Below are 24,732 nucleotides of genomic sequence, written 5' to 3'. Positions count from 1 at the left end.
ATTTCCCCGGGCCTTGGTAAACCGGCACAGGGGTGGGGGATGGTATTCGGGCTGATATGCCGATTTATCCCGTCCTCGAGGCGCCGGTCAGCCGTGTGGCGCTCGAGTCCGTTTTCCTCGGCTGCCAGGACTTCTGTCCATCTATCTGTGAGCAGATCTTGATCATCTTGAAGCCGTTGCTGCTTCTTCTTCAGGCTTCTCGAAGTGGCAATAAGCTGGCGCTTGAAGCGCTCCTGCTCTGCGGGGTCTTCGGGTATGCCGAACTCGTCGTCACCGAGGCTAATCTCGTCTTTGGAGAGGGGCATGGAGTTGTCCTCCTCCGGATACCCGTCCGTCGCCTGTTCGTCTGGGCTGTCATGCCCATCTTCCTGTTCGGCCTGCTCAAAGGCGGGCTGTTCGGGGTTGTATTCATCATCGGCACCGTCCGGATTGTCTTCATCTCCGGTGCCGGTATTACCTTGGCGGGGCTTGGAGCGGCGCGAGCAACGCCCATTCTTTGCTTTCTTCTTGGAGGGGTTATCCTCTGTTGCCTCGTCACCATTGGTTTCTTTCGGAGTGTCCACCATGTATATATTGTATGAAGAGGTGGTTTTCCACCGTCCTGTGAGTGGTGGCTCCTATACGTCTCCTACATCGTCGTCCATACCGTCGATGTCTTCGAAGTCGAAGTCGAGCACGTTCGTTAAATCATCGATCGTGGCGACAAAGTGGGTGGTGGGTGGGCAGCGAATTCCTTCGTCGCCTGCTTCCCACTCAAGCTGGACATAGTTCGGCCCAAAGCCTTTTGACAAAGAGAGAGACTTTAATGAATTCAGCATGTCGCCAAAAGGCGAGTGCTGAAAGATGTCCACAGCAGTAAACTCCATTACCGGAGCCCAACCTAGCTCGGCTGGCTCGAGGGTATGCGGACCGGAACCAACAGCCGGATACGAGTCCAGGGGTTCGGGTTTACAGGCCTCCACAGAGATGAGACCCATGTTCGGCTCCACCGCCGATAAGGGTACGGCCTGTGGGGCAGGGTCCAACCCTCCGTCCTTGGGCAACGCAATCTACTCCGGATTTAGATCCGGGGCTGCTGCAGGGATGATGTCCTGAGCATTGTCCGACAGCAGGTATAGGCCGTGCTCGCCGTGACTGTCTGGCGCTCCCGGCGCAGGTCCGAATCGGTCGAAGATCAAATCTCCGCGAACATCCGGCGTGTAGTTCAAGTTTCTGAACCTGATCTGGTGGCCAGGGGCGTAGCTGTCGATCTGTTCCAGATGACCAAGTGAATTGGCCCACAGTGAGAAGCCGCCGAACACAAAGATTTATCCAGGGAGAAAAGTCTCACCCTGGACTGTGTTGTTGACAATTGAAGACCCTGGACTGAACATAAGCGACGACACAGAGGAACTCTCAATGAAAGCACCAATGTCGGTGTCAAAACCGGCGGATCTCGGGTACGGGGTCCCGATCTGTGCGTCTTAGGCTGATGGTAACAGGAAGCAAGGGACACAATGTTTACCCAGGTTCGGGCCCTCTCGATGGAGGTAAAACCCTACTTCCTCTTGATTAATATTGAAGATATGAGTAGTACAAGAGTAGATCTACCACGAGATCGTAGAGGCTAAACCCTAAGAGCTAGCCTATGATGGTATGATTGTAACTGTGATCGGCCTTCTAAGGACCATGCTCTCCGGTTTATATAGACACCGGACATCTAGGGTTTACATGGAGTCGGTTACAAAGAAAGAAACATGATATCCGGATCACCAAGCTTGTCTTCCACGCAAAGGAGAGTCCCATCTGGACACGGGCCGAAGTCTTGAGTCCTGTATCTTGACGCTTCTATAGTCCAGACGATGAATATAGTCCGGCTGTCCGGATACCCCCTTATCTAGGACTCCCTCAGACTGCGCCTACCTCCAATTGTCATGTTCAGATGAGGGCCTTCATCAACATCAACTCTGATCTCTATCAAGATCCTGGAGGAGTCATCCATAGAGCTCGGGGGCTCAATGTCAACATTGCCCTCGGGCGACCGTGCTGTTTTTCTGGACAGTAAACCCGCCACCGCCTCCTCGAGTGTCGCCTAAACGATTGCTTCGGTGGAATTATGCGGAATTAAGTCTACAGCAACCCTGAAAAATTTCGTCGAGTTCCGATGGAGGAATCTCCGGCAATCTCCGATATACCGGAGCCCTATTGAATCTGGACAAGAATCTAGATGAGTTTGGAGCGGGTGTCCAGCATCTAGCTCGGATGTCCTTTGGAAGATCCAACCGTTGATCGGCTGCGGAATTCCCATATCTACCACCTGCCAAAAATTTAGCTCGATCCGACCGTCCAAACTCCGATAACCTTCCGATTAGTGCATCACTTTTCAGATTTGTTTTCTGCGCGAGAACGAATCTGACCCGAGTTCATCTTCTTTATGAACGGGATTTCGGACATCCTTTTTGAAGTAAGTTTTCATATGGGGTATTGTGTTTTATTCTCAAACACATCCCACTAATAATAAAAGTATTTTTACAATACAATCTTCACCGTCGCGCCGGTGTCAAACCAGCCGACAACATCACTTCATGGCGTCCGACCTGCGCTAGACACATCGTCGCTTTGTTGAGCCGAGCTCAACCTCTTCAGATCATCATCTCGTCCAGCCGAACAATAGTTCGGCATCGCAATGGATAAATCGTCACCAACATCGCCGCCCCATGGATTACACGGAGCAGGCACATCGGCATCGCCGCATGATCACTTCATCAAGCCAGCTTTGACCGCGTCACAAGTTGCGACCTGCATCGGCTTGGCCGAACCGTTGCTTCATCGAGCCGATGTCCATCACGCCGAACTACTTCAACATCTCGGCTGACATGGCAGCTGCAACATCTCCTCTCCAACCTGCTCTGTCTCCTCGGCTAGGCCGAGGGCTTTGCCATCTCTTCGTCAACTTACTTTGGAGACTTCGGCATCACCAGCTGACCAGCTTCATCATGTTAGCTGGACCACGGGCTTTGCCTCGGCTAGCCAACCTTTGCCAGCATCACCATGCCTTCTCTTCATCACCCATCAGGCAATGGTTGTGCGGATCGAGTCCCAATTTTTGGAGTAACCTTTCTTCGGACCGCTACAACAAATAAACCAGGTGCTATTAATCCTAGCAATTTTTGCTTGTTTGGGTTTATTTTTCCCAAGGAATTATTACTCTGTGTTGTTCCATCATCTATACACAGGTCTATCAAATGGTGGCCGCATTAACGACGATCGCATGGTGGTTCAGTCAGTTTCCGTACATAGTTCGGCAAATGCCGTATCCATAACTCGGACCAACCTGTGAATTCGGGCTATGCCACGCCTTTACCTCATCATGCCGACGCCCTGCATTGACATTGACCTTGACGCTCAGGCCATATCTCTTTCATTATTTACTTCACTTGTATTAAATAAGTAGAAGAATTTTTTTATACATTATTATCTTTATTTCTCATTACTTCTGGTTTGCACTATTTTATCTGTGTAGCCAATTGACTCAGACTAAGCCGCGTTGTCGTCTCCTTCGACCGAATTGTGTTGTCGCCTTGGCGCGCCGACCTGCTCCATTACCGCGGCTGGACTGAGGGCTTCATCTTCTCGGAGTGCCAAACTCTCTGCTCGGCCACCTAGAGACCAGCCTGAGAGGCTGGAACCTTGTCCCACATCAAGCTCGGACCGCGTCATCAATGTCGAACACATTAACTAGCTAAGTCGCTTTCATGCTCAAAAACTTTCAGTTTTAAATTTTGTTTGGTTCAATCAAGCATTATACTTCTTTGGCAAAAAGTTGTTTGTGAGAAAATTCCTTGTCATAACTTTGTTTGTGGCACACAAATTCAAATACCGCGTTTATTTGGGGGCTTCCTTTATGAAGGTTTTTCTCTTGCATATGATTATACTTGTACGGCTTCGTTCCTTGTTCGTGTATTACGCGACAATATGCATCATATTGACTTAAGTGTTCCGCAAGTTGGGTTGCCTGGCTCCTATGCTTACCCCTACGTTCCCGATTGTTTGTCTAGGGAGTAAAGGGAGCACCTCTGCGATTGTCACGACCGGGTCATCCGAGCTCTGACCTCTGACTGGGTGAAGCCGAAAGCTAGCACTCTTATTGTTTTCAATCATGGTCGGCACACAAAGGAACTCATGAGTACAAAAAATCTATTGGACAAGTCTCATAGTAACAATGAGCAACCGAAGAAAGGTATCGGTGGAGGTACTATTTTCTTCGAAGATGCTTCTTACACTTCGTTAGTAATATAGCATAAGTTCCCTGAGCGCGCTTTGTCTGTTACAGCCTTATGGCATGATTGACTTGTTATCGGAAAAGGCGTCGATATTCTCGACAGGTGGAGTACATAACACTTTTTGGTCCTTGACCTAAGAGGAAGAAGCCGACGGTCGGTTAAGACACGTTCAAAGTTCGGGTGAACACAGATATGATATAAGTACTTGGTACATACAATCATTATACATAAAATTCTTTTACCAAAGTAACTTGGGGGCTCTTAAAATTTATATGAGTTGTTTTATAGTAAATGTGTTTTCTTCTTGGTCGTTGCAAAGGGCTGACCCGCGTGAAGTCTTGAGATCGGATGCGTCATGTTAAAGCACGACAGAAGCACAATTTTTTTTCCAATTTTCAGATTAGCACCGAACACTTGATCTTGTTCGGACGTCCAGTTTTTACTAACATTTTTTGGTTTTCCAAGCTTATGGCACTTTTAAACTATTTGTGTGTTTCCAGCACAAGTCTCGCAATGCAACGCCGGACACCTTTCCGGATTCGGCAAAAACATTCTCGGATATTACTATATATGCATCAGTTTCAAATTGTGTCTTCGGTCAATAGTTGGGTTGCCCGGCTCCTATGCTTGCCTCCTACGTCCCGCTTTGTTTGGCTAGGTGTGCAAAGGGAGAACCACTACGATGCTGCTTCCAGCTCGCATGGTTAAGCACCTCAGTGGAGAAAGCCAAAAACTGACTATCACAATAAGCGTAAACTGGTCAGCGATCCGATGACTGTGTTACAAGACGGGCCGTTCATAACATTGGCTGAAGTGTTTACGGCTTGACCTCGGCTGTCGTCGAACACTAACCGAGGGCTCATATCTAGCTTCCCTAGTTGAAAGATCCTATGACTAAGTGAAAGTTATAAAGCCCGCATATCTGATTGCCTCGTTTCTGCTAACACAACCGCCTTCGGGCACCGAGACGTCGGCTAAGGGTTGTCTTGTTATTAAGGAAAAAACTCTGTGTAGTATCTACAAAGGAGTAGAAGGCGACGATGGGTCACTTTCAATTGATAAACAGACGCAACGGAGTCAAAATATGTCAGGACCCCGACTCGATGTCACATTGATCTAGCTTGTGACACCTCATATCACTTTGCGGCCTCACGCATGGTATCCCCACGGGTGTCGCCTTACCTTTGCCCGGGACCGTTTGCGCCTTTTGGCTCACGTATATGATAGTGTCGCTAGCATCCATATGATAAAGAGCCCGGGCTGACATGACTAGTCGTAAACCCAAAGTGGCACAGACTTACAGGGACAGGCATTCATGACCCAGCCTCGAACATGTCGGTCAACAGCAAGTGGGTCCGGGCTGTAGCACTGGGCTAGCAGGACTCCGGTAAACCGGGCTGTAGCGGGCTAACAGGGCTCCGGTACTCAATGCGTGACATTTCCCCGAAGGGACAGACACCGGAACGAGGAAGGACACATGCCGGCCAGCCTAAGTGTTCCAGAGCAGTAGCAAGCTACCATGGCTCAGCGGTAACAATAGGAGACATTTCCTGGTAAGAGAGGCTACTAAAGATAAACAACTAGATAGTCAGATCCCACACATACCAAGCATTACAATCATACACAAAATATGCTCGATATGTGCAAATACAACAAAGCATCACAACATGACTCTACGACACAAGTACTTTATTTAAGGCTCAGAGAGCCATACATAACATACACAAAGGCACGGGTCTCACGACCCAGCATTCAGGTCATACAGTCATACAAACCAACAGCGGAAGTAACTTGTCTGAGTACAGACAACTAGTAAAATAAAAGAGGCTTGGAAAGCCTAGCTATACTACGTGGTCCTTCACAAGCTCAGGATCACCACCTGGGCCTTAGCCTACTCATTGATGTCAACGTCTACGTAGAACCCATCAGAAGGGGTTGCAGCGTCTTCTGTGAAAAATGTAAATTATAGCAACATGAGTACAAAGGTACTCAGCAAGACTTACATCAGATCCTACATACATGCATATTATCAAGAAGGGTTGGTGGAGTTATTGCAGCAAGCCAGCTTTGCCTCTTGGCTAGGCTAACCTACGAGACTCCAACTTGAAATGGTTTTGCGTACCCGAGTCCACTACTCACCAATTCAATACACTACCGAGGATCCACCTCCGTCTTCCTACGGAAGAGCCATCCTCGGCACTCACACTTATCTTGAGGCTTTTAGTAGTTTCCATTTACTTGTCTATGAACTGTATAGGCAACCAAGTAGTCCTTTACCGCGGACGCGGCTATTCGAATAGATCATGATAACCCTGCAGGGGTGTACTTCTTCATACATGTTTCCACCACTTAGCGTCTGCACACGACATGTGCTCGGCAGACTTCAAGCGAAAGCCGACGTGGGTGTAGACCACGACCTACCTAAACACCTAAGCCTCTAGTCCAGGTTTATCGCCTATCCAGGTTCCATCCGCAGGGAGTCCGGCCGAGGTTTCCCATACGGCCCCGAACGATGTGAGCAGGGTTCCCGAGATACCTAACAGGTATTCGGTACACCGTGCCACGTACCTACCGCATCACAGCCCACCCCTACGGTCAGCGCTGTCCACGACCTCCAGTAGGCTACAAACACCAGAAACTACTTGCAACTCCTGGACAGAGAGCTAGGGTGAATAAGAAGTCGAGCGGGGTCATATTTCAGGGCCCAATGCATGGTAGTAGTTGTATCTTAAATCACACATACAGATCTCAGTGCTTAAGGTCGGCTTCAATGAAACAACCCACCATGTACTCCTACATGGCCTTTCATCGATACCTTTACCAAATCGTGTTCACCACACCACTCTCATTACCGACATAACCATTTCACTCCAGCCCATCACCCAGATGAACCAGACCTGACACGACTCTAAGCATAGCAGGCATAGCAAGGTAGGAACAACACATACATATGGCTCAATCAACTCCTACACATGCTAGTGGGTTTCATCTAGTTACTGTGGCAATGACAGGTCATGCAAAGGAAATGGGTTCAACTACCGTAGCACACAGCAGTTTGAAATGCATTGTCTTAATGCAGTAAAAGAGAGCAGGAGCGAGAACATGGGATTGTATCGATATGATCAAATGGTTGGTTGCTTGCCTGATGGTTCGATGCACTGATACGGTTCTTCGTTAGGGTGATCACGATACTCCTCGGGGGCAGATCCTGCCGCAAAGAACACCGATACACAACCATCACCAAACAATGTGCAACAATATGATGCATGCATGAAACATGGCAATATGAGTGTGTTGGGCTAATGCAACTAAAACCAGAAGGGTTTGAACCAATTTGAATCAAAGATTCAAATTTCAAACTCAAACATGGCCTTTTAAAGTGCTTTTCCTTTTTCTGTATTAAACATCAGGTTAACTTGTTTAATCATGCATGAAAATAGTACAGATGGATAGATTGGATTTTTCTGATCATTTTTCATATATAATTTGTCTGATTTGGAGTTACAGAATAAAAGTTATGAATTTTTGAAGTTTAAATTATATTCTGGAATTTCCTATATTAGAATAATTCCAGAAAATCAATTATTGCGTCAGCCTGACGTCAGTGTGACGTCAGCAGGTCAACGGAACACGTCCGGGTCAAACCTGACAGTGGGTCCCGCGTGTCAGTGTGATTAGTTTAATTAAAGTTTAAATAAAACTAAACCTGTTTAATTAACAGGGCTGGGCCCCACCTGTCATTGACTCAGGGGAGTCAACCAGGGCCCACCCGTGGTCAAAGTCAATGCCAGCGGCGCCGGCGTTTAGCCGCCGGCGAGCCCGACGCGGCGGCGGGAGTGGTTTTGGCCGTTTCGGCCACCAAATGGGTCACGGAGACCACCGGAGTGGAGCTGAGGACGAGCCGCGGCTCTTGGTGGAGTCCGTTGGGGTCGGGGTGGCCGGAGTTGGCGCCGGCGACGACTTTGGCGGCCACCAGAGTTCGGGTGAAAGCGAACTCGGCCTAGGGTGTGCGGGGAGGTGCGGGAAGTGCACGGTTGGGCCCAACGCAGCGTGGTGAGTGCGTTGGACACCGCGGGTTGGCCGGAGGATGGCCGGGAGCACGTCGGCGACGAGATCCGTGGCGGTGCGTGCGTGTGATCTTCGTGCGGTGGCTACACGGCTCGGGAATGAGAGAGGGAGGGTCAGAGGGGTAGCTAGGCTCACAGCGCTTCCGTAGAGGCCACCGGCGGGGTCGGGGATGAGCTGAGGCGGCGACGGCGTTGAAGGGGATCTCCGGCGACGGCGAGCTCGGGCGAGGTCGGTGCGGTGGTCTCGGGCCGCACGAGCACACGGGGCTCGGCTAGCTCGATGAAGTGGACGGCGGCGGAGCTCCTAGACACGGCGGCACGGCGTGGGGTTGACGGAGGGCGTGGCTACGGCGAGGGGGTGGCGGCGATGGCGTCGGCCATGGCGTGGGAGAGCGAGGGAGAGGAGCTGGAGAGGTGAGGGGGTGTCTGGGAGGTTCGGGGGAGAGAGGGAGGCCGATTCACGGCGTTAGCCGGGCGAGGGAGGCGGCGAGGCGGCGAGCAGGTGCGTGGGACCCATGCGGTGCTCGCCGTCGAGCACCTGCCTGCCTGCCTGGCCGGCAAGCAGCTCGCTGGCGCGGTGCTGGGCTGGGCCAGCAGGTGGGCCGGGTGCTGGGCGCCAGGTAAGCTTTTCCATTTTTTCTGTTTTCTATTTTTTTAATACTTCTGCAACTTTGTTGAATTAAATAAAATACTTAGGCAACTCCTAAAATCACCAAACTACTCCTGGTCCATAGTTGGATTATTTCCAACATGAAACATTTTAGTTTGGAGATATTTGAGCATTTAAATATTTTATATAATTTTAAATGCCCAAATTCAAATATTTATGATTTAATTCAAAAACCCTAAGATGGCCTAGGAAAATGTGCATCACTTTTGGCAAAGGTTCTGAACCAAGACAAAAATGATGGGCATTTTAGAAGGGCATTTCAGGTTCATTGAAAAAGTTTTTTTTAGTAAACCCTAGTTGGTTTCAGTGGGGACTGGGGGTTCTGTCATCCCCATTTCAGGTTTCTAGTGAAAGAATAAACATGATGCAACACTCTAATGCATGACTAGCTAGGGTGTGACAACTCACCCCCACTCAAAAGAATCTCGTCCCGAGATTTGGGTTCCTCCGGGAAGAAGGCGGGATACTCGAGTCGAAGACGATCCTCCCTTTCCCAAGTTGCTTCATCCTCAGAATGGTGCGACCATTGAACTTTGAGAAACTTGATATTATGACGTCGAGTGGTACGCTCGGTCTGATCGAGGATACGAATGGGGTACTCTCGATATGTAAGATTATCCTGGAGATCAAGCGTTTCGTGGTCCACTCCACGGATAGGATCCGAGAAGCAATGCCTGAGTTGAGAAACATGGAAGACATCGTGGACTCTAGAGAGGTGCGGAGGTAGTTCCAACTGGTAGGCAACTTCTCCTCGTTTGGCGAGAATGCGAAAAGGTCCAATGTAACGAGGAGCCAATTTGCCTTTGATACCGAAACGATGGGTTCCCTTCAGAGGGGTAACCCGAAGATAAGCCTTCTCGTCAACCTCGAAAGTCATAGCCTTATGTCTTCGGTCATATTGACTCTTTTGACGAGATTGGGCTGTTTTCAACTTTTCACGAACGATGCGAACTTGCTCTTTTGCTTCCTGAATCATATCCGGGCCAAAGAATTGTCTTTCCCCGGTTTCTGACCAGTTAAGGGGTGTTCGACACCGTCGTCCATAGAGAACTTCAAAAGGGGCTTTACCCAAGCTAGATTGATAGTTGTTGTTGTAAGCGAATTCGGCAAATGGAAGGAACTTCTCCCAATCCATTCCAAATGAGATAACAGAGGCTCGAAGCATGTCTTCTAGAATCTGGTTGACGCGTTCCACTTGACCACTCGACTGAGGGTGGAAAGCGGTGCTAAAGGAGAGACGGGTTCCCATAGCATTTTGGAAACTTTCCCAAAATCGAGAGGTGAAAAGACTTCCTCGATCCGAGTTAATTTCTAAAGGAACACCATGGAGAGACACTATCCGGGAGATGTATAAGTCTGCCAGCTGACTAGCGGTTATACTCTCTCGAACAAGTAAGAAATGGGCCACTTTGGAAAGACGATCGACAACGACAAAGATAGCATTATTCCCTCTCTTGGTCCTGGGAAAACCGGTAATGAAATCCATACCAATTTTATCCCATTTCCATTCAGGAATAGCTAGGGGTTGAAGGGTGCCAGCGGGCCGTTGATGCTCTGCTTTTACACGACGACAGACATCGCAATTAGCCATATACTGAGCAATTTCTCTCTTCATCCTAGTCCACCAGAACCTCTGGCGTAGGTCCTGATACATCTTGGTACTACCCGGATGAATGGTGAGAGGAGATTCATGAGCCTCCTTAAGGATCAACTGCCGTAGATGCTGGTTCTTGGGAACCACTAGACGGTTCTCAAAGTACACAGCACCATGATCATTTATGGAGAAACAACTAGCACCTCCGCTAGCAATGTTCTCCTTGATCTTAGCTATTCCCTTATCTCGCTTCTGGGCAGCGATGATTTGATCCGTAAGAGTAGGTTTCGCCACCAAGGTGGAAAGAAATCCTTGAGGAACAATGTGAAGGTTAAGCTTCCGAAATTCCTCATGGAGAAACGGTTGACTTTGTTGTAACATCAGGTTGTTACAATAAGATTTACGACTTAGTGCATCAGCCATGACGTTGGCTTTCCCTGGGGTGTAAGTTATTCCTAGGTCGAAATCTGTGATCAACTCAACCCAACGTCTTTGCCTGAGATTCAAATCCGGTTGGGTAAAAATGTACTTCAGACTTTGGTGATCAGTGAATATTTCGCAACGGTTACCGAGGAGGTAATGTCGCCAGGTCTTAAGTGCATAGACTACGGCTGCAAGCTCTAGATCATGAGTAGGATAATTCTCCTCATGTGGGTGCAATTGCCGTGAGGCGTAAGCAATTACGTGTCGATCTTGCATGAGGATGCAACCTAGTCCTTGTCGCGAGGCGTCGCAGTAGATAACAAAGTCCTTAGAGAAGTCTGGTGGTACCAGAACGGGAGCAGAAGTCAGGCGTCTTTTCAGTTCTTGAAAGCTGTGCTCACATTGTGGAGTCCATTCGAACTTTTTATCTTTCTTGAGGAGTTCTGTTAGAGGTTTAGCAACTTTGGAGAAGTTTTCGACAAAGCGACGACAATAGCTCGCTAAGCCCAGAAAACTCCGAACTTGCTTGACCGATTCAGGTGGAGTCCAGTTAAGGACGGCTTGAACTCGCTCAGGGTTAACAGCAATACCTCTACCAGATATTACATGACCCAGATAGGTCACTTCTGACAACCAAAATTCACATTTAGAAAACTTGGCATAAAGGCGATGCTCTCGAAGTTTCTTCAACACTAGCCTTAGATGTTCAGCATGTTCTTCCTCGTTCTTGGAGTAGATGAGTATATCATCGAGGTAAACAACGACGAATTTATCCAAATACTCCATGAAGATTGAGTTCATTAACCGAGAAAAGGTGGCTGGGGCGTTGATTAAACCGAAGGACATGACGGTGTACTCGTATTGGCCATAACGAGTAACAAAGGCCGTTTTAGGGATGTCCCCGTTTCTGATTTTGATTTGATGGTAGCCCAACCTCAAATCCATCTTGGAGAAGACTGAGGATCCAGCAAGCTGATCATACAGGTCGTTGATCCTGGGGAGCGGATATTTGTTCTTGATTGTGACCAAATTGACCGGTCGGTAATCTACAACCATCCGGTCCGTACCATCCTTCTTCTTGATGAAGAGGACGGGGCAAGCCCACGGAGATGAACTAGGTCGGATGAAACCCTTTTTCAAGGACTCATCGAGTTGTTTCTTAAGCTCGGCTAGTTCTAGTGGTGCCATCTTATAGGGTCTTCTAGCAATCGGAACGGTTCCTGGAATGAGGTCTATTACGAATTCAACATCCCTGTCAGGTGGAACACCTAGCAATTCCTCTGGGAAGACATCCGGGAAGTCACGGGCTACCGGAACGTCCTCAAGGTCTGGCAAAGGGCTGGCGTTAAGAGAATATAATTGTCGCTTGGCTAATCGGGTCAAGACATTGACTATCTTCCCCGAAGGATGGGTAAGTTGAACAGTCCTAGAGAAGCAATCAATTTTGGCATGATGAGCTGACATCCAGTCCATACCCAAGATGATATTAATATCTGAAGATTTAAGGGCTATCAAAGATGCGAGGAAAACAAGTCGGTCGACTTGGATTTCATTTCCATGGCTTACTCTAGAAGTTTGCCATTTGGATCCCGGAGTTTGAATTACCATAGAGGTTGGCATGTCACAGAATGCGATGTTATGCAAACGAGCATAATTTTCGGATATAAAAGAATGAGAGGCTCCTGTATCAAAAAGAACATATGCCGGGTGGCAATTAACAAGAAGCGTACCAAGAACGACGTTGGGATCCTCTTGAGCTTCCTCGGCAGAGATACAGTTGGCATGGCCACGTGTAGTGGTGGCCGGCTTGGCATGGAACACTTTCCCGGTCGGCTTGCCACGGCCAACAGCTTTAGCAGATTGGTTGGGGTTGGTCTGGGGACACTCGCGCATATAGTGGCCAGATTCCCCACACTTGAAACAAGTCACGGAACTGGTACGCGGAGGAGCATTGTTGGTTGGACCACCATAGGGCTTGGCTGGTGCAGACTGTTGGACGGGGCGAGGCGCCTGGAAAGATGGCCTCGGTGTGAACCTGGGTGGCAGGGCAGTGTTGGGCACCCACACGCGGCGCTTCTGAGGACCAGCACCGGATGAGGAACCCACGTCACGGCCATGCTTGCGTGTTGCGTCATAATCAGTCTGACCAGTTTCAGCACTGATGGCCTTGTTAACTAGTTTCTGAAAAGATGTGCACTCATGCAGACGAAGGTCGCGGCGAAGCTCAGGACTAAGCCCCTTACGGAACCTTGCTTGCTTCTTAGCATCAGTAGAAACTTCCTCAGTTGCATATCGTGCGAGGTTACCGAACTCCCTGCTGTAAGCATCCACAGAGAGTCGGCCATGAGTGAAACTGCAAAATTCCTCACGTTTACGGTCCATGAGACCCTCCAGAATGTGATGTTCACGGAAAGCCTCGCTGAATTCAGCCCAAGTGGTGACATGGCCCGCTGGGCGCATAGCTCCATAATTCTCCCACCATAGACTGGCGGGGCCTTCAAGATGATATGCAGCAAAGGTGACCTTGTCAGCCTCAGCTACTAGCGCAGAACGCAGTTTGTGAGAAATACTGTGAAGCCAGTCATCAGCGTCGAGAGGCTCGACGGAGTGGTGGAACGTGGGTGGATGTAATTTGATGAAATCACTGAGTGACACCACGTTAGACCTCTGATGGTGTGCTGTGTTCTGTTCAATACGCTCCAACAAACGGTTGGTCTCCCGCTTGTTTCTTTCGGCTTCCATCATAACCTCGGCTAGGGAAGGAGGATGAGGCAGATTTGCATTCCTGACTTCGCTGCCTTCGGCCTGCTCTTGGGGAGCAGGGTTAGTGCGCGTGTTGACCATCCTAGGTAAACAAGACAATGATTTAGTCAGGATGATAAAGTTCCGACATAGGATACAGAATGTAAGGAATAACTCGGAATGCAAGATGATCATCCGTATGACAAGGTAGATACAGAAATTGCTTCTTTATTCCATCGTCATACACACCATACAAGGTTTAGTACAAGACCAAACAAGGTACTATTACGGTGAAAAGAGGGTTACATCTCATCGGAGGCATTCCAAGCTCCTATACATTATTTTCTACACCTCCGGAAGGCGATACAAACTAGGTCATATCCCACGAGTCACGCAGGACGATAGACGACACAGCTAACACGAACTAGTGATACTACCACTAACTCAGACCGATCCGTAGTAGTCCTCGTAGAAGTCACCTCCATAGCCTGGAAGCTCAACATGATCATCCGGGAACAGACGATCTCGCGGAGCTTGTGGACCATAGGGGCAAGGATGAGGTCTTGGACCAACAGACGGTGGCCTGCGGGGACCGCGAGGTGGGGTGATGCCTCCTACATCACGCCAACCCATCACGTCTGGCAAAGCAGATCTCACAGGATAGAGATCGCGCATATCCGAATATCCAGCTTGCACCGCCGGTGCAAACCGAGTCAAAGTGGCCCAATGGTCAGCACGGGTATTGAAGAGCTCTAACCTCAAGGCCCGATTTTCACGGTCCTTATCCTCGAGCATCTCAGCAGTGGTGCGAGTCCATGAATCCTCCTGAGTGGGGTCAGCATAGATAGCCTGGAGATACCCTTGTGCTCCCGGAAGTGATCCTGGCATATACCGGAAATCAGAGTCCCGAAATAGACCAGATCTAACTCGCATGATGGTCATCATAGAGTAGGCGGCGTCCTGCACAGCCATCTCAATAGTAACCCCGAGTCCATAGGAGCAGTGAAGGGGCTCGGTGGACCCAGGATAAGATGGAAATATCCTGACAGTGCAGAGATACTGGCTTTGATTAAAGTCTCGGAATTGCTCTTCGACCGTGTACTCAGGATACCAACGGTATCCAGCCTCAGTCATTACCCTGACCAACATGGCAGTATGGCCGGGTACATCTAGACATCAAGTCAGGCGAACCACTTGATTAAGGTCGCGAGTGGCCATCTGAAAGCACAATCATAATGCAAAGGCATTAGAATTTCTAGCAAAATTTCGGCAGCATAACAACTGTAAATGCTCAAGAAGGATTTTGAGACATTTGACAAAGGATTTCATACACACTCAACATCATCATATCAAAGTTCTGGATCCATCCTAACAACATAATGTGGTAGAAGAACTGAACTAGGCTTGTAACCATCAAACCTATAAGGTACTACTGATTAGTAACACGTGATCCTGATAGAGAGAATAGATCCTAATTCCTTAACCCCCGGTGGAAGAATAGACTGACTCAGATCAGGATGTCATAAGATAAAGGAGTAAAAGAGCCTTACGTTCCAACCCACAAACAATTCCCCTACATATAACTAAAGAATTTCTAGACTCAACATCGACCGGTTTGGCTTGGAGAACCTACAGGCAGTCCGGCTCTGATGCCAACGCTGTCAGGACCCCGACTCGATGTCACATCGATCTAGCTTGTGACACCTCATATCACTTTGCGGCCTCACGCACGGTATCCCCACGGGTGTCGCCTTACCTTTGCCCGGGACCGTTTACGCCTTTTGGCTCACGTATATGATAGTGTCGCTAGCATCCATATGATAAAGAGCCCGGGCTGACATGACTAGTCGTAAACCCAAAGTGGCACAGACTTACAGGGACAGGCATTCATGACCCAGCCTCGAACGTGTCGGTCAACAGCAAGTGGGTTCGAGCTGTAGCACTGGGCTAGCAGGACTCCGGTAAACCGGGCTGTAGCGGGCTAACAGGGCTCCGGTACTCAATGCGTGACATTTCCCCGAAGGGACAGACACCGGAACGAGGAAGGACACATGACGGCCAGCCTAAGTGTTCCAGAGCAGTAGCAAGCTACCATGGCTCAGCGGTAACACTAGGAGACATTTCCCGGTAAGAGAGGCTACTAAAGATAAACAACTAGATAGTTAGATCCCACACATACCAAGCATTACAATCATACACACAATATGCTCGATATGTGCAAATACAACAAAGCATCACAACATGACTCTACGACACAAGTACTTTATTTAAGGCTCAGAGAGCCATACATAACATACACAAAGGCACGGGTCTCACGACCCAGCATTCAGGTCATACAGTCATACAAACCAACAGCGGAAGTAACTTGTCTGAGTACAGACAACTAGTAAAATAAAAGAGGCTTGGAAAGCCTAGCTATACTACGTGGTCCTTCACAAGCTCAGGATCACCACCTGGGCCTTAGCCTACTCATTGATGTCAACGTCTACGTAGAACCCATCAGAAGGGGTTGCAGCGTCTTCTGTGAAAAATGTAAATTATAGCAACATGAGTACAAAGGTACTCAGCAAGACTTACATCAGATCCTACATACATGCATATTATCAAGAAGGGTTGGTGGAGTTATTGCAGCAAGCCAGCTTTGACTCTTGGCAAGGCTAACCTACGAGACTCCAACATGAAATGGTTTTGCGTACCCGAGTCCACTACTCACCAATTCAATACACTACCGAGGATCCACCTCCGTCTTCCTACGGAAGAGCCATCCTCGGCACTCACACTTATCTTGAGGCTTTTAGTAGTTTCCATTTACTTGTCTATGAACTGTATAGGCAACCAAGTAGTCCTTTACCGCGGACGCGGCTATTCGAATAGATCATGATAACCCTGCAGGGGTGTACTTCTTCATACATGTTTCCACCACTTAGCGTCTGCACATGACATGTGCTCGGCAGACTTCAAGCGAAAGCCGACGTGGGTGTAGACCACGACCTACCTAAACACCTAAGCCTCTAGTCCAGGTTTATCGCTTATCCAGGTTCCATCCGCAGGGAGTCCGGCCGAGGTTTCCCATACGGCCCCGAACGATGTGAACAGGGTTCCCGAGATACCTAACGGGTATTCGGTACACCGTGCCACGTACCTACCGCATCACAGCCCACCCCTACGGTCAGCGCTGTCCACGGCCTCCAGTAGGCTACAAACACCAGAAACTACTTGCAACTCCTGGACAGAGAGCTAGGGTGAATAAGAAGTCGAGCGGGGTCATATTTCAGGGCCCAATGCATGGTAGTAGCTGTATCTTAAATCACACATACAGATCTCAGTGCTTAAGGTCGGCTTCAATGAAACAACCCACCATGTACTCCTACATGGCCTTTCATCGATACCTTTACCAAATCGTGTTCACCACACCACTCTCATTACCGACATAACCATTTCACTCCATCCCATCACCCAGATGAACCACACCTGACACGACTCTAAGCATAGCAGGCATAGCAAGGTAGGAACAACACATACATATGGCTCAATCAACTCCTACACATGCTAGTGGGTTTCATCTAGTTACTATGGCAATGACAGGTCATGCAAAGGAAATGGGTTCAACTACCGTAGCACACAGCAGTTTGAAATGCGTTGTCTTAATGCAGTAAAAGAGAGCAGGAGCGAGAACATGGGATTGTATCGATATGATCAAATGGTTGGTTGCTTGCATGATGGTTCGATGCACTGATACGGTTCTTCGTTAGGGTGATCACGATACTCCTCGGGGGCAGATCCTGCCGCAAAGAACACCGACACACAACCATCACCAAACAATGTGCAACAATATGATGCATGCATGAAACATGGCAATATGAGTGTGTTGGGCTAATGCAACTAAAACCAGAAGGGTTTGAACCAATTTGAATCAAAGATTCAAATTTCAAACTCAAACATGGCCTTTTAAAGTGCTTTTCCTTGTTCTGTATTAAACATCAGGTTAACTTGTTTAATCATGCATGAAAATAGTACAGATGGATAGATTGGATTTTTCTGATCATTTTTCATATATAATTTGTCTGATTTGGAGTTACAGAATAAAAGTTATGAATTTTTGAAGTTTAAATTATATTCTGGAATTTCCTATATTATAATAATTCCAGAAAATCAATTATTGCGTCAGCCTGACGTCAGTGTGATGTCAGCAGGTCAACGGAACACGTCCGGGTCAAACCTGACAGTGGGTCCCGCGTGTCAGTGTGATTAGTTTAGTTAAAGTTTAAATAAAACTAAACCTGTTTAATTAACAGGGCTGGGCCCCACCTGTCATTGACTCAGGGGAGTCAACCAGGGCCCACCCGTGGTCAAAGTCAATGCCAGCGGCGCCGGCATTTAGCCGCCGGCGAGCCCGACGCGGCGGCGGGAGTGGTTTTGGCCGTTTCGGCCACCAAATGGGTCACGGAGACCACCGGAGTGGAGCTGAGGACGAGCCGCAGCTCTTGGTGGAGACCATTGGGGTCGGGGTGGCCGGAGTTGGCGCCGGCGACGACTTTGGCGGCCACCGGAGTTCGGGTGAAAGCAAACTCGGCCTAGGGTGTGCGGGGAGGTGCGGGAAGTGCACGGTTGGGCCCAACGCAGCGTGGCGAGTGCGTTGGACACCGCGGGTTGGCCGGAGGATGGCCGGGAGCACGTCGGCGACGAGATCCGCGGCGGTGCGTGCGTGTGATCTTCGTGCGGTGGCTACACGGCTCGGGAATGAGAGAGGGAGGGTCGGAGGGGTAGCTAGGCTCACAGCGCTTCCGTAGAGGCCACCGGCGGGGTCGGGGACGAGCTGAGGCGGCGACGGCATTGAAGGGGATCTCCGGCGACGGCGAGCTCGGGCGAGGTCGGTGCGGTGGTCTCGGGCCGCACGAGCACACGGGGCTCGGCTAGCTTGATGAAGTGGACGGCGGCGGAGCTCCTGGACACGGCGGCACGGCGTGGGGTTGACGGAGGGCGTGGCTACGGCGAGGCGGTGGCGGCGATGGGGTCGGCCATGGCGTGGGAGAGCGAGGGAGAGGAGCTGGAGAGGAGAGGGGGTGTCTCGGAGGTTCGGGGGAGAGAGGGAGGCCGATTCACGGCGTTAGCCGGGCGAGGGAGGCGGTGAGGCGGCGAGCAGGTGCGTGGCACCCATGCGGTGCTCGCCGTCGAGCACCTGCCTGCCTGCCTGGCCGGCAAGCAGCTCGCTGGCGCGGTGCTGGGCTGGGCCGGCAGGTGGGCCGGGTGCTGGGCGCCAGGTAAGCTTTTCCATTTTTTTCTGTTTTCTATTTTTTAATACTTCTGCAACTTTGTTGAATTAAATAAAATACTTAGGCAACTCCTAAAATCACCAAACTACTCCTGGTCCATAGTTGGATTATTTCCAACATGAAACATTTAGTTTGGAGATATTTGAGCATTTAAATATTTTATATAATTTTAAATGCCCAAATTCAAATATTTATGATTTAATTCAAAAACCCTAAGATGGCCTAGGAAAATGTGCATCACTTTTGGCAAAGGTTCTGAACCAAGACAAAAATGATGGGCATTTTAGAAGGGCATTTCAGGTTCATTGAAAAAGTTTTTTTTAGTAAACCCTAGTTGGTTTCAGAGGGGACTAGGGGTTCTGTCATCCCCATTTCAGGTTTCTGGTGAAAGAATAAACATGATGCAACACTCTAATGCATGACTAGCTAGGGTGTGACAAAATAAACATATCATCGGCATTTGTATTTAATATACAAGGGCCGCCTTCCATAATCATCGTTATAAAGCCATAAATTCACAACAATTTGACTTAAGACTTTGGCCAAGCTGGGTTGCCTGGCTCCTGTGCTTACCCCTACGTTCCTGATTGTTCGTCTAGGTGGTAAAGGGAGCACCTCTGTGATTATTACTACCGGGTCATCCGAGTAAGTACCTTAGACTGGGTGAAGCCGAAAGCTATCAATCTTAAAGGATCACATTGATCGGCAATGATGGAAGTGAAAATTGTGGTTCATTAATAAAATAGAGTTCGGGAACTTTCCCCGAACTAAATCCTCAATATTTTCCTCCCATATTGACCGGAGATGAGATTTCATGATCATGATAGGCATGACGACCCAAAGAAAGGAACCGATAGCGAGACTATTTTCCTTGGAAGATGTTTCTTACATTACGTAATATAACATATCTATCTGTGTACCTTTTTTAATAAAACCGTATGGCCGGATTGCCTTGTTTTCCATAAATCTTTGCCCTTATAACGACTTTATAAAGTAGGAAAACACTCCTCGGCTACTAGCCGAAGAGGTTGAAGCCGATGGTCGGTCAACAAAGTTTTGTACAATGCGGATCCAAGCATTAATGATGTAAAGTACTTGGATACATAGAGTCATTACACATAATTTGTGATTTTACTACGGATATCGATCCTTAATTCGGCCACCCGTGCCTGCATTAAGGCTCGTTGGCTACTAGGCTTGGCGCTCATTATTTATAAATATGAAAGGGGCACATCGATCCCCTGATCTGGTTGTCGGATATGGGGTTCCGGCAAAACCCTTCAGGTTCGAACACTGGGGTGCGTGCGAAGATCTTTCCCCTACCGTTCCACATCCGGACGCCTCGCTGAGAATCTAAGCTAAACGATGAACAACACAAGGGACACGAGGTTTATATTGGTTCAGGCTACCAGTGTGGTGTAATACCCTACTCCAGTGTGTGGTGTGTGGATTGCCTCAGGGGCTGGTAATGAACAGTATAGAGGAAGAACAGCCTCGCGAGGGATGTTCTTGTGGTGTTGTTCTGCTTGGGAAGGACGTGGCGCAAGATGCCCTTCTACTATGGTGGCTTGCCCTATATATAGAGGCCGTGGTCCTCTTCCCAAATATTGAGCGGGAAGGGCGCCAACAGTGGCCATTTTGAAGGGGAACATCTAGTACAACTTATCCTGACTAAAGTTGGTCTTGGGCTGCCAAAGGCACTAGCGATGACGCTGTCTTGGGCTCCATGGTGACCTCCGTCCTGCCGCTCTACTGGTCTTGGTCTCGTTGCACCGAAATGGTAGCCTTTACTTGACGCCTCGGTAATCCGCGCCTGTGCTTGCCCCCCTTGCACCAAAGAGGAAACAAGGACACTGCACAGGCTGGCGCCCGCCTGGCGCCCACTTGGTCTCGATCGTCATGGCTTGTGTCACGAGTACCTCGCGAGGTACCCCTGCCTTGCTCTCTCCGCCTCCTCGCGAGCCTGCCTGGTGAGGCCGCTCCTGAGGAAGCCCTCCGTCGTCCGCCCCGCGAGGCTTGGGCCCTCGCTAGGGTCTTGAGCTTGAGTAGACGAAGATGGGCCGCACTGGGCCACCACTTGAGCCACGCCGCAGGCCGCAGGCAGGCAAGTCTGGGGACCCCCGTTCCCAGAATGCCGACAGTAGCCCTCGGGCCCAAGGCGCGCTCGGACTTGGTTTAGCAGAGAAGCAAAGGGGCAAGTGCGGAGCACCGCGGGCCCCAACAGCCTGCGGTCTTGGGCGTTGCATGGCGGTTGATTGGACGTGGGCGTCTCCGCTTCCCCACGCTGCCTCGGCAACTGCCCATTTGACAAAAGGGCTGGTCCAGGTTAGGCTCACCTTCATTTCTCTCGTTCATTCTTGCTTCAGATCCCCTTTCTCGCTCTTCGCCCTCTTCCTTCCGAAATCTCCAAATCCACCTCAACTCTTCACCTCCGGCGAGCAATGGCGCCTCGCAAGACCGCACACGGGGCTCCACTGGCCTGGTACTCGCCGGCTCTGGATCCCCCAAACATGACGGAGAAGAATATCACCCTTACGCGCCTGATGACGGCAGCACAGGGCAGTGAGATGGGCGAGACTGCGCTCCGGCGCGGCTCCGCCCAGTCAGAGGGCAAGGGGAGCACCTTCTATCCGTTCTTGATGAGCTCCGTCATCGCTGGTCTTGTTCCTCCTTTCTTTGAGTTCTTCTTTGTTATCCTCAGCCAGTACAATCTGCATGCTCTGCACCTCCATCTCAACTCTGTTCTTCTCCTGGCGATCTTCGCCTACTATTGCGAGGCACACGTCGGGGTGATGCCCTCCATGGCCTTGCTGCGCCACTTCTTCTCCCTCCGAGTTTCCGGCGCCAACATCTCGGCATGCGCGGGCTTTGTTGCATACTCCAAAGCCAATGCCATATCGAAGGCCGGGGAGAGGATAGACGGCTTCTGGAGCAAGTGGGTCATGATGGATGCTAGATGCACCAACCCTCGGCTGGCGCTGCCCACGAGGCAGCCCAGACCATCGAGGCGTGGTCTCATGCAAAGCTTGACGACCGTCGGGCGAAGCTGGTGCTGGAGAAGATGAATGCAGACCTGAGGCCGGGCAACCTGAGGGCGGCGAAGCTGACCGAGGCCACGCTCCTGAGAGAGTTCTTGGTGCATCGGGTGGCCCCACTTCAGGTGCACTCGCGCCCGTTGTGGAGGCTCGAGAATGCGGACATCGTCCTTCGCCTGAGCTCGGTGGCCCTGGCCGACGAGGACCTGACCGCGGCCCTCCGCTCCCTGGTCGGGGATGACGTGGCAAGCCCGGAGGGCGCCCCGGTCCCCTTGTTCCTCCATGACGACTGGGAGCTGGTGGTGGATGCCATGCCCACTTTCGACGGGGACGGACTGGTGCCGGCGGAAGCTCCTGAGAATCCGGCGGCGACAGCGACGGTGGACTTGTCCTCAGACGATTCCGGTAGGGGAGAGGAGGAAGATGAGGAGGGGGAGGAAGAGCATGACTCGGAGGCGACCACTGAGGGGACGGGGGAAACTTCCCCTTAGCGCATATCCATCACCCTCCGCTCCATGCCGGACGATGACGAGGTCGGCGCCAAGCGAGGGGGAGAGGACCCGCCCTTGATCCCGAAGAAGGACAGGTCGGGGCTGATCTCCCGAGGGTCTACTCCAGCCCTGGTGCTGACCGAAGCCAGCTCCACCCCCTCCATTGCGCATTCCTCTACTGCCAGGCCTCCCGAGGCTGAGCCCCGCAGGAGGCTTTCGGGCTTTAAGCTGGGTCGGAGGCCGTTGGAGCCCGTGGCAGCCGACCAGTAAGTACTCGAACTCTGCTTTTGCTCTTTGTTTTTGCCGTCAAGGCTTGACATCTTCCATCTTTTGGTTACGACGCCGCCTGCGGCAAAGAGGCCGAAAGGGGACTTGGCGGCCCCACTCGGGGCAAGCTTGACTGTTGAGGTCGCGCCTTCATCTGCGGGAAGAGGAGGCAGCAGGGCTCGCACCTCCCATGCCCGGTCATCCTCGCGAGGCCAGGAGGGACGCTCCAGTAGGGAACTAGCCCCCATGGCCCCGCTGCCCGTGCTTGACGTTGTCGCTGAGACTGCTGAGGCTCAGAAGGTTCCAGCTCCTCACGTCGTGATCATGATATCGTCTTCTCCTCCTACCCCACCGGCTCCCGTCTCCTCTGCCTCTTCCGCCACCTTGTATCGTGCTGCTGCTGAGCCAAGCCGGCTGCAAGAAGATCTCCAGGGCACTAACCCCCGCCTGGTGGCCGGGCGCCTGGAATTGGTTGCTGGCTGGGTTCGCTCTGACGCTTCCATCCGAGCGATGCTGAGCCAGGCTGTGATGGCCTCCGGGGAGGAGAAGTGATGTAGGGTGGAACCCTAGGGGCCGATCTTTCACGTTTGGAGTGGATCCTACGGGGAGACACGAAGAACGAGCGGAAGAAAACGGAGAGAATCACGGGGGAAAATGAGAGAAACACTCAAACGACAAGAGATCAATCACACAAGGTCTAGATCATCGAAGCATGAGTAGCACGAGATACAAAGTCAACAACGGACGATACAAGTGGCGGTAGCTCATCTCCTAGAGGAGGTCTTGAATCCACGAGGGATCTTCCCGTAAAGGGGTCTTGAATCCATGGTGGATCTTCTCCGAAGAGGCACGGTCCCTCACGTGGAGTAGATCCGGTATGGATGAGCTATGCTCTATCTCAAACGAGCTATCACAAAGATAACCCTAACTAGGAGGAGGTGGTGGAGTATATATAGGCCTTGGCCACGAAGGGGTAAGTGAGAGGGATACATGGGCCCTTGGCCCGTTCACTGTGCGCAGACAGGCGCCGGATGTCCGGGCTGGGGGCTGGATGTCCGGGGTTTTGCGAGGGGCTGGATGTCCGGGCTGGGAGGCCGGATGTCCGGGCTGGCCTGGGTCTTCCAGATGCATTCGGTGATGGAGGGGCCGGATTTCCGGGAGGAGGGGCCGGATGTCCGGTGGCTCGCGAGGGGCCGGATGTCCGGGCCTGGGGGCCGGATGTCCGGGCTGGAGTGGCCAATTCTTCTGCTCTCTGGATAGGCCGGACCGGATGTCCGGGCAAAGAGGCCGGATGTCCGGTGGCTCGGGAAGAGCCGGATGCCCGGTGGCTCGGGAAGAGCCGGATGTCCGGTGGCTCGGGAAGAGCCGGATGTCCGGTGCGCGGGGCCGGATGTCTGGGCTGTCGGGGTCGTTCCCAGATGCATTCCCGGTGGTAGGGTCGGATGTCCGGGCTGGCCGGATGTCCTGGACATGGCCGGATGTCCGGCTGCTGTAATAGTAGACCCTTCTTCCTTCTTCTCTTCCATGCTTGGCCTTGGTCCTTGGGCTCTCCATGGTCTCCTTGGGTGTACTTGAGTATGCACAAGGTCCACGCTTGAAGTAGGAACCATGTCTCACACGAATGGAAAGGGGAAGCATTTAGGAACGGGTTCACCTTGTGTCCAATGGCGCATAGTCGAGGTCTCATCTTATGTATCCTTGGGGCTTGGAGAGTAGTCGGAGTGTACATGGGGATGAACATGGGATGCTCCGCATCATCTCCCCCCCCCCCTTGGGAAAGATCCGACCTCGGATCGTGATCCTCATCACCATGGAAACGGTTGTCGTGGACGGGCTTGTAGTTGCACGAAATTGAAGGCATGGCACAATCCAAGTATTCCAAGGTGTCGCCGGAGTGGTATACATGCA

Source organism: Triticum dicoccoides, chromosome 7B (genome assembly GCF_002162155.2).
Source record: "Triticum dicoccoides isolate Atlit2015 ecotype Zavitan chromosome 7B, WEW_v2.0, whole genome shotgun sequence".
Taxonomy (NCBI): Eukaryota; Viridiplantae; Streptophyta; class Magnoliopsida; order Poales; family Poaceae; genus Triticum; species Triticum dicoccoides.
This window is presented reverse-complemented; position numbering follows the sequence as displayed.